Source organism: Electrona antarctica, assembly GCF_951216825.1.
Source record: "Electrona antarctica genome assembly, chromosome: 7".
Classification (NCBI taxonomy): Eukaryota; Metazoa; Chordata; class Actinopteri; order Myctophiformes; family Myctophidae; genus Electrona; species Electrona antarctica.
Genome location: NC_136812.1, coordinates 31,118,297 through 31,129,358, shown reverse-complemented (window position 1 = coordinate 31,129,358; position 11,062 = coordinate 31,118,297).

Genomic DNA, 11,062 nt, shown 5'->3' with positions numbered 1-11,062 from the left:
CGCGCAACGTTCCGTTCATTTGATTTCCAGACAAAGTAGAGCTGGCAGTCATAGAATCGACCAGGACATGTGGAAATAAATAGGCTACACAGGCAAATCCAACAAGTTATGATGGTTGACGAAGCGAAATCACAGAAGGCTGCGAGAGAGATCGAGAGGCACACAGACAGATACAGAGAGACAGAGAGAAAGAGAGAGAGAGAGAAAGAGAGAGAGAGAGAGAGAGAGAGAGAGAGAGAGAGATTGGTGCGTAAGAACGCCGCGACCTTTACGCAGCTGATGTTTGAAAACTAACCCACATACAATTTGCCAAGTCATAGTCATAGATGTTACATTTATAACAACACAACATGAATATAAATAAATGAGGATTAAAAAGGAACACAATATGTTCCTCTCTACAAGTTGACAACATTACATTCCTGTTTAGTTCAGCTGCTAATGGATTTCAACTATGTGGTCCGGCGATCATTGGTCCTCCAGGTGGTCCCCAGCTAAATGATGGAGAGTTGTAACCAAATACATGCATGAAACCCTTATCTTTAACTATTTGATTTCATTTTACGTTCTCAAGAGGTTACATTAAATAAGTAGGCTTACTTCATTTATAAGAAGTCTACACAATGTATGTAGAAGAATTGTTATTTTGATCATCATAAAAGGCAAACGTGCCTTTTATCTATCTTATATACCACAATACAGCATGGAATTGTGGACAAAATCTTATCCAGCAATAACAACATATTTGTTCGTTTTTTGGTCTGAGGCTTAATCTCATCAAATGGTGGTTTGTGGCTCAAATCAAATTAATAAATAATGAATAAATCGACCTTGATATGAAAAATGTTGAGATTTAATGTTTATTTAATGTTAATTTATTTAATGTTGAGATTTCTGCTTTAGATTTAAAGTGAAACAGCAGAAACAAATACAGAAACAAGTTATTTACATAAATGCCTATAGGCACTATAGTTAACTGGGGCCATTTTATTTTAAATTGTAGGCCTACAGTTTAGAATCCATTTTTAAACACACATTTTTCAAAAAAGAATATAGCACCTCAGCTTGGTAGTTGATCCATGATTGCATATTATTGTACACACACACTACTATTACTATATGAACATTAGCAAAACATTATATTCTTATCTAATCAAAGACACATAAGCAATAAATACAGTTGAAATATATTCAGATATCTAGATTTTTACCATAACTTCAGTTCTCCAGGGTATACCCATTTAATTGTGTTGCCCAGTTCACCAAAGCCCACTTACGGTAGTGCCCAGTTCACCTGTTTCACACAACACTAGGAGAGGGTGCTCAGGTGGCACAGCGGAGGTTGTGGGTTCAAATCCAACATTGTGCATCCGGCTTTGTAATGCCGGGCGTCTAACATATTGGCTAGTGTTCGGGGAAGGGGAGCCGGGCCGGGAAGATTATATTAGATAATAGTCACTGCACGTATTTCCTACGGGCTGGGAACTGTCAGCAGGGAGGTTCGGGGCGGGAGGAGTAGGAGGAAGGCTCTACGTCCTCCCGGTGGGGAGTCCTCACTGGCAGGTGAGTCAGTAGGATGAAGGCTCTACGTCCTCCCGGTGGGGAGTCCTCACTGGCAGGTGAGTCAGTAGGATGAAGGCTCTACGTCCTCCCGGTGGGGCGTCCTCACTGGCAGGTGAGTCAGTAGGATGAAGGCTCTACGTCCTCCCGGTGGGGAGTCCTCACTGGCAGGTGAGTCAGTAGGATGAAGGCTCTACGTCCTCCCGGTGGGGTGTCCTCACTGGCAGGTGAGTCAGTAGGATGCAACAGAGAAATGGGGGCAAAAAGCAAAATAAAAGAAATAGAATCAACACAAGGTGCTCGTGTACTCTATAGATTTGTCAATAAGAATAAAAAGCAGTGCAGTTTGTGGCTCTAATATTAAGCAGCCGATCCCAGGGCAGACAGAGCATTACGCTATTACAATTGATCTGCATTCAATCAATGGAACCTCTAATCTACTTACTGTCAAAATAAACTCCCCGCAAATATCGATGGAGCTATCAAGCCCTCCCTCCTTATTGAAAGCGGAGAGGCGTCATGGGGCTGTTCCAACACCAGGCAGCCTGCATCCTCTCACTGTGAGATGAGAGGATGAGATGAGATATAATACCCGAAGGGAAATGGAGGCGTTACAGCAGCATAATGTGATCAAATGAATATCGAGCAGACAAACAAAAACACATCTGACACACAGAACAAATCACAAATGAAGGCTGACAACGAAGCACATACATTTTGTAACATTTTGTTTTCATGCATTACTCTGATGGCAGTTGGCACCAGTGTTGGATCTCTTCAAATGCCTAACTCTGACTGGGCTGCAGGGAGTCTGGGAGTCTAATGCTCATTACAACCTGATGTGAATGAAAATATCTTCGAAATTAAGAAGAAAATAAAGATTATGTATCAGCCGACTCCTGCTATTCTATTGTCATACAGACCCCTGAACAGTGTTTGTGCTAAGTTTGGTGTGGATGGAGCAATGGTGTCCTTAGATTTAAGCTGGTATTGTAGCTTTTTCAAATTCATACAATTAGAAGACTTTTCTCTTCCACCATAAAGTTTTAATATCTCTACTGAACCATGACCATACTATAAATAAACCATTACTGTCTTGGGATGGAACACATACATCTTTGACTAATTTGATGACTTGATCACATCAGTAAAACAGTCATTTGGCTCCTTTAGTGCAGTCCAGTCCAGTTGTAGAAGTCATGCATATCCGTGGCTCGGGGGTGGGTGGGGGGGGGGGGGACAGTTGTCTGACAGTCGTCCGGTTTTGATGGTTCTCAGTGTCTGATGAGTGACTGGGCATGAGAAGAACATTCATTTGATATTCCAAGTATGAAACTAGCTAGTGTTGATTTTGACAGCAGATGTTATGAGTGGTGCAACCGTGCAGCCACTCCAATGAACAGCAATGTCCCTATGTCTATATGTCCCTATGTTTAGGGTACCAACAGGGGGCGCTGTTGCACCACTCACTTCAGACAGGTCTGATTTTTGTCATAGTCTGAGTAATTATTTTGGCACACCTACACTGTATTATAAACCCATTGAACTCATTAAAACACACAGTCCTACTTCTGCTGACTGATAATGTGCTAGAGGGGACTGTCATTTTTCAATTACTGCTTTGTTTTTGTTTTTCTCAATAAAATACATTAATAAATGTATTGGGCTTATATAGGACTGGGCATGTCTGATCAAATTAATATCTAAATATTGAATCAAGCGATTTAAAAACTGTCCGGTGCCGTGCACACAAAGACCATGCATGTAGACGGGTTATAGCTCAAGACAAGATGTCCGTTTAATCTGGAGCAGCTTTCCAGACCGAAGACACAGCAATGACAGCATGTCCTGTCTAGTCTAGACAGAGGACTGAAGAGCAACAGTTCATCAAGACATTGGTTTATTCTTTTATTTCAAATGTCTTGGATATTTCTTCCCCTCAGAGTAGCCGATTATTTTAATTCCTTTTTTCTCCCATTTAATCGTTATGCCAACAGGTTAATTGAAATGGACTCAATTATTTGAAAGAATAAACCAATAAAGAAGCAGTTCTAGTTCTTGTCTATAAGTTTGGAAAGCAAACTTTGCAGACTGTGTCTGTGTTAAAAAAGAGTCTGCATGGTTCCACGCTCAAAGGCATTGCCCCAGTCTGTAGGAGTCTGTGCAGCGATATCTATCACCCAACCTGACGCTCAAAGGCATTGCCCCATGCAGTCTGTAGGAGTCTGTGCAGCGATATCTATCACCCAACCTGACACTTTCCCTCCCCCAAATACCAACAATTGTGTTGTTCAGCCAAGCCGGATGCACAGCGGTGGATTGGAACCCCTGTAAATACCCTTTTCATCCACGGCACCCTGAATTACTTTGTAAATTGATTATAGCACCTTTTGTCATATTAATGGTACGTAGATAGATATGTAAACCTTTCCACCTAAGATACAGTATGTCACGAGGAAAACTGGAGACAGTGAAGAGAATCTTTGTTTCCACTAGGACAGACTAAACACAACGTTTATACTCTGCGTTTAACCACTTAAACCCTGGCACCCCTATAGAGTGGCAAAGTGAGTTAAATGTCGTTTAATGCAATCAGATAGGACTTTTCTGTTTGGATGTACAGTATCGGCTATCAAGGCCAGGAAGTCGTTTTTTGCCACTCAGGCGTTCCAGCATAACTTCTGGGTATGATGATTATGTCATGTGCAGCCGCATACCTGGGGGGAACATTCAAGATACCTGATCTACAAGCTCACAAGACATTGTGAGCTTGTAGATCTTCTATTTTTAGTGAAGAGACTTGTACTGTGTACTGTAGGTCTGTTTTACTATTTACTGCATACTGTAGGCCTAAACACAGTGGCGTATCCAGGAATTACGTTTTGGCCAGGCAAGATATGTTAATTTTCGTCTCCCCGCGCACAATCGTAGCACTAAAGGTTTTCAAAGAGATATACCTGCCAGACGAGTAGGATACAAAGGCTGAAAGGCATGCATTTACATTCCAATGGGTGATTGAGGGTCACGCTCTACCGCAACGGCCAATCAGCTGTCCATTTTAATAGTTCTCAGGTCTTGTTTTTGTCCTCTTTTTTCTCATTGTATGGATTTTGGCCAGGCCAGAAATGGATTTGGACAGGCGGACGCCTGCCCTCGCCTTATTGTAGATACGCCTCTGCCTAAACAGTGTAAGTGGTTAAACTGAAGTGACATTGAGAAACACTGACATAACCTCTGTGTGTGTCTGTGTTCCATGCATATCATCAAAATCATCTGAACGATTGACATCAAACCTACGGTCTGACAACAGGTAAGAGGTGTAAAAAGGATACAACAGGTATTGCATAACTGGGGCATGCGTTCCCAACGGATATTGGCCTAGTTTGTTTAACTAAAATGTGGAATGCCCTCATTGCCCTGACACCATCCATGATTAAAAGATGTGGATCACCGTTTTCTTTCAAAACTGGCCTGAAAAACCATCTGTCAGGAGACCACAAGGTGAGGTAAAAAAAAAAAGAATGTGCAGATGTTTTATTTTTTCTCCTTCGTACAGTGAATACATACATAGGACCACAATGAAAACAAGTCCCCAGGACTTTGTGTAACCCTTTTAGCCTTAATGTCTGACCTTAAGCATTCAATCAATCAATCATAAGTGACTAACAGGTCAAATAAAACGTCTCTCTCATATCTCAGGACCCATAGAGCTTGACCTGCCTGAAACTGGGCCAGTGCTGTGCACACAGAGTGGATCAGAGGTCATTGACATTAAGTCAGGAGCAGGTTGGTTTGGACAGACGCTATCGATCTGGGGGTGTGGGGTGGGGTGGGGGAGGTGCAGTGGACAGACCAGGTGTGACATCAGATCCTCAAATTAAACTGCTGGTTCAGTCAGTCTGCTGCCTGTGACCTTCCCATGCACACCTAACACACACACACACACACACACACACACACACACACACACACACACACACACACACACACACACACACACACACACACACACACACACACACACACACACACACACACACACACACACACACACACACACACACACACACACACACACACACACAGGTTATTAATGAATCCGATTTTTTTGTCAATACACGTTTACTGTTAATAGAACAAAATATATTAATTTGTGTACTTATGTACAGCACACACACACACACACACACACACACACACACACACACACACACAGGGGGGGGGGGGGGGGTTGACCAGGCGGGTATCTATAGCAACCAGTGTCTTCCTGGTGAGGAACTGGTGAGGAAGAGGTCAGAGTGTATGCGTGTGTGTCTCTGTGTGTAGAGTTAATGTTATTTCCTGTGTGTTGCTCTTAGTTGATGCTTATCAGGACCCGCCCATTACTGGTATTGTATTTCTCTGTCTCTCTCTGTCTTTGTGAGTAGCCTGGGCAGCATTCCTTTTCGGGTTTATGGTTTTTCGGATGATATCGCTACGTCATGTTGTAGTATTGTTTTGTAGTCATCAGTCATCCGGAACTTCCTTTCCCCTCAAACGGATTTTTCGCAATAAAATCCGCAGTCTATGGGAGCTTTTATTGTTATTCTTCCGGTTTGAGGGAAAAGGAAGTTCCGGATTATTCTTCCTGCCTGATGACTACAAAACAATACTACAACATGACTTAGCGATCCGTTCCAGACTGGTTCACACGGCAATTTTGTAACACAGACCAGGCTTTCCTCCGAGGTAGAAAGCCTGGTGACGATTTTTTTAAATTTAGATTAGGCTATTATATAAATTGTGGATCATGGTGAATTCAGGGGTTGAAAGTTGGGTACCATTAACATACTATATAATTAAGGCAAAAATGTCTAACTTTAAGTAGCATGTGACGTGTCAAACTAGGGGTTATTCATGATTCTGAATCCATTGCTAGCATTAGTTTTGCACGAAAAACACCCCTTGGACTAAAAACTGCCATAGCCGTCATCACAAATGTGAAGTGGCTATGGCCTAATGCTTGGAATGGATTCAGAATTATGAATAACCCCCAATTTGACACATCACAAAGCATAATTAAAATAAATTAGAAATGTTTGCCTTATATAGGATGTTGAGGGTACCCAATTTTCAACCCCTGAATTTACAATGATCCACAATTTATATAATAATCTATTTTTAATGCTATTTGTATGACCCTAAGGATCATAACAAATCTTGAACGATTACTATTGCAATTTCTTTTGGGTCATGCCCCTTTTTAGCTTTTAAAGATTGACTGGCCTATTTTGACCTGCAATGAAAACAAGCAAAATCCCTCAACAGTGACATCTGCTGGCAAATTGTTATGTCAAATATGGGATTTGTGGACTCTAGACTACAGGCAAATCAGAGCACTTGTTTGAGCCAGAAAACCCCAGACCACAGAAAATCTACTGAATGTTAAAAGTTCAGGTTTTTGTGTGCAATTGAGCTCAGAAAACCCAATCGCTACAAGCCACAATATGCCTTTTCAGAGAGACAAATCAGGGTCCCCATGCAGCAAAATTAAGTTAATATACCACCAGAATCAGTTCAACCATGTTAAAATCTTGAAAAAGATGTGGAGAGGAGACTGGTTCATGACTCAGCATTATTACGCTGCCTACAAGTCCATCAATCATGTGACCCATCCATCCAATGAGAGATCTCCATGACACCACACACACACACACACACACACACACACACACACACACACACACACTCTCTCTCTCTACTGGCAGTGGGCCCACACTTGTCCTCCGGCTGCCACCAGATGGAGCGTTGTGCGGACCTCCTGCTGAGCATGGGAACGTGACTGAGCCAGTGATGTTGGTGATGATGAGTGACGGAAGCCTCCACACTAACACATGGTTCAGGGCAGGGCAGTGGTTCCCAAAGTGGGGTCCAGGGACCCCTAGGGGTCATTGAGGGAGTTCCAGGGGGTCCCCAGCTAAATGATAGTTGGGAACCAAATGGACCCTTATGGGTCTGTAACACTGTGACCCCCTTTCCACCGGTTGGTTCCGTTCAGTTCTTTTTGGTTCATAGTCCATGAGCCAGAGCTCCAAAATTGGTGGGAAAAACTAGACCTATATTAAATTGTAAACACCTGGGGCAATAATTAAAGTGGTGTGTACATAGGGGGCGGCGGTGGCTCAGGGATAGAGTGGCCGGATGGTAACTGCAAGGTTGCCAGCTCGAACCTGGGCTCCCCCAGAGTTAGTGTTGACTGAGCAAGACACTGAACCCCTAATTGCTCCTGATGTGCTGGTTGGTGCCTTGCATGGTTTCCGCCGCCATCGGTGCACAATCTCTGTAAAGCGCCTTGGATAAAGGCGCTATATAAATGCACCATTTACCATACAAATTATACTGAACCAATCTATTCTGCAGGGGGTGGATGCAGATTCTCAGGGAGCATTTTGGCAACAAATAAATATTGACCTACTACACGATCCCACAAGGGAAATTTGGTTTCAGCTTAACCCTGTTGATGGCTGCCCACAAGGGATGTAGAGCAAGGGGGTTAGGCGTCTTGCTCAAGGACAGTCTTGGACACATTGCTTTGTTGGACAGGCCTGGAATTGAACATGATGGGACAATTAACTCCCGCTCCCAGGCAGCCACTCTAACCATTCAGCACACATATTTTGTTATGTTCCTGCATTCAGTAATATACTGTGTCCCAAGTCCAACGGAAATTAGCAATATTTATGCTTCTCCTTTTTAAATTGATCAGATGAGAAATTGTTACTCTTACATGGAATTTTAACTTCTCTTTGGTTCAGCTGTGCTGGTGCAAATCATTACAAATGACTAGCCAGACAAGTTCAAAATAAAGAATAAATCATGTGTGCATGGCCTGTGTCCCTGGACAATAGTGAGAATGCCACTGCCAGCTGGTTACAGGACAGCAGACAGGCAGGGGTCCAGGTGACAGAGCGCTGCAGTATGAAACACCATTTGTCCTTCCACTACCAGATTAATAGCCTACCGGAGGAGGCCAAGTACTGCATGTGTTTTATGTTAGATGCTGTTCGGCAGAAACTCCTTATCTCCAAATGTTAAATGTTTGTGATCCACAAGCTCAAAACACACAGCTCGAAAGTTCGAAACGTGTTTTGAGCTTGCCTTTTTTTAATTTGAATCCGGAAGAGTATGTTTTGGACGAGGCTTCCACCCGACAGAGACGTTGGATTACTCTGTTTTGCATAGTCCACTATTTACAAAACAGGTCATGCCAAATGGGCACAAAACTAATATATCCCCCTATTGGGCAAAGGGGAGCGCTACAGCAATCAAATGAAAGTGCACATTTTGAACCGGCCTACTAAATGGTAAATGGTGCATTTATATAGCGCCTTTATCCAAGGCGCTTTACATAGATTGTGCATTACATTCACCCATTCACACACACATTCACACACCGATGCCGGAGGAAACCATGCAAGGCAGTGAAGGCACCAACCTGCACATCGGGAGCAATTAGGGGATCAGTGTCTTGCTCAAGGACACTTCGACACCAACTCTGGGGGAGCCCGGGTTTGAACTGACAACCTTGCAGTTCCCATTCAGTTACTCTACCCCTGACTCTAACCCTTACATTTTTCTTTTTTTAATATTTATTTTGTAATTGCTTATTATTAATGCTATTCTTCGTTTTACTACTGCTGCTACAAGCCTGTTTTAAGGAACTAAAGCGAAATATACTATTATGTATTTACACGATAATCTCTTGAATCTATTTGAATTTAAAATATGCCCCTCTGCTATCTGTGAGGCAGAGACAGACAAACAACGTTTGTCTGTCTCTGCCTCACAGATAGCATGCAAACACACACGTTTGCATGTACATAGACACAAACAAACATTACTCTATACCAATATGCTACATAAAAAACCACACACACACACACACACACACGAAAGCCCAAACATGTACAACAGAGAAATACAAGACGGAGAAACACAAGCGCACACAGATGCTTTCTAGGGTTAATTGACCAAAAACCATGTTAGTGAGAGTAATGAGGTTACTGCTGTTTCCCCCCCTTCACTCACCTTAAATGAAGCATTACCCTTCTGCATCTGTGTGTGTTACTGTATATGCATACTGTATGCAGCTAATGCCGGTGATTATGTAATTGTGTTAAAAAACAAGGTAATGTGTGCATGCAAGAGCATGTACACTTCATCACTGTCAATCTGTAATTACATTACAAAAATTGGAAAGTGTGTGTGTGCGCGCACGTGCGTACACAGCATGTGATTTACTTGGGGGTATGGGTTGGGGGATTCATGTCTCTGCTTTCGATATACCCTCTCTGGCCATTAATTTCTTATGTCCGGTGGGACATAAGACTGATGATTGATATTTACAGTAGGCTTGACCTTTTCTGTCTCACGCCGTCAATGGAAGAGACTGTGCCTGTATTCCACTTTCGAAACAAATATGAACGAGAAAAACATTGACAGTGAATATTGCATTTTGTGTTCCTTCCTCCGAGCTTTCAAATAGTCTGTCAGGTGGAAATTTCATACCTACATGACAAAAATGTTACTCAGGATTCAAATAAAAAAATAGCAAAAGTAGCTGATTTACAAGCTCAAAGCCTCAAGCTGGTGGATCTGCTACCTACTTCATGCTTTTGTGTGACGCTGTAGTATGATCAAATATGGAGATGAGATTTCTGCCCGACAGCAACAATATGAATATTAACAGCCAAGAACGGACAGCAGGGGCCGACAGTGTGTCCTATGTCCCTTATATATACGGACCCCGACGCTAGGGGACGTCATATCACAGGTCCGTATATATATACTCGGCCGCAGTCAACTATGACTATGAAACCTTGCAGGGTTTTTTTTATCCCATGATTTTGCAACCCATTTTTTCACCCAGTGTCAATCTAATGTAATCCTGGGCACTACACTTCCTCTGCCAACCTGGGGGGCAGCGGACTGACCTCATGCTTCCTTCTATACATGAGGAGTCCAAGCTGCTTCTTTTCACCTGACCGAGGGGAATTACCCCGGCCAGAGGTAGCGCATGGAAGGAACACGTTATTCCGACCAGTTCCTTTCCCCTCCATCAGGCGCCCCGGCTGGACAGGGGGAGGTAGTTTAGAGACCAGGATTACTGCATGTTTTTTGTGGGGGTACCTACCCTAGGGGACACGGGGAGAACATGCAAACTCCACACAGAAAGGCCCTTTCGCCAACCACGCCTCGGGTATGGGCGCTGATGACGCAGAGGAGAGAACACGCCCCCAGCTCCCACAACGTCCCCAGGACCTTCTAGCTGTGAGGCGACAGCACTACGGACTGTGCCACCGTGCCCCAAAAACCTTGAGTTTGTCACGTCATGTCACTCACAATCCCCATATACGGGAATGTCCCCAGTCACGCATCGCAATATCATGTCTAGTCACGTCTCCAAGACACGCAATATATGGCCATGAACCCTGGACATGGCCATGAACCCTTGTCCATACCG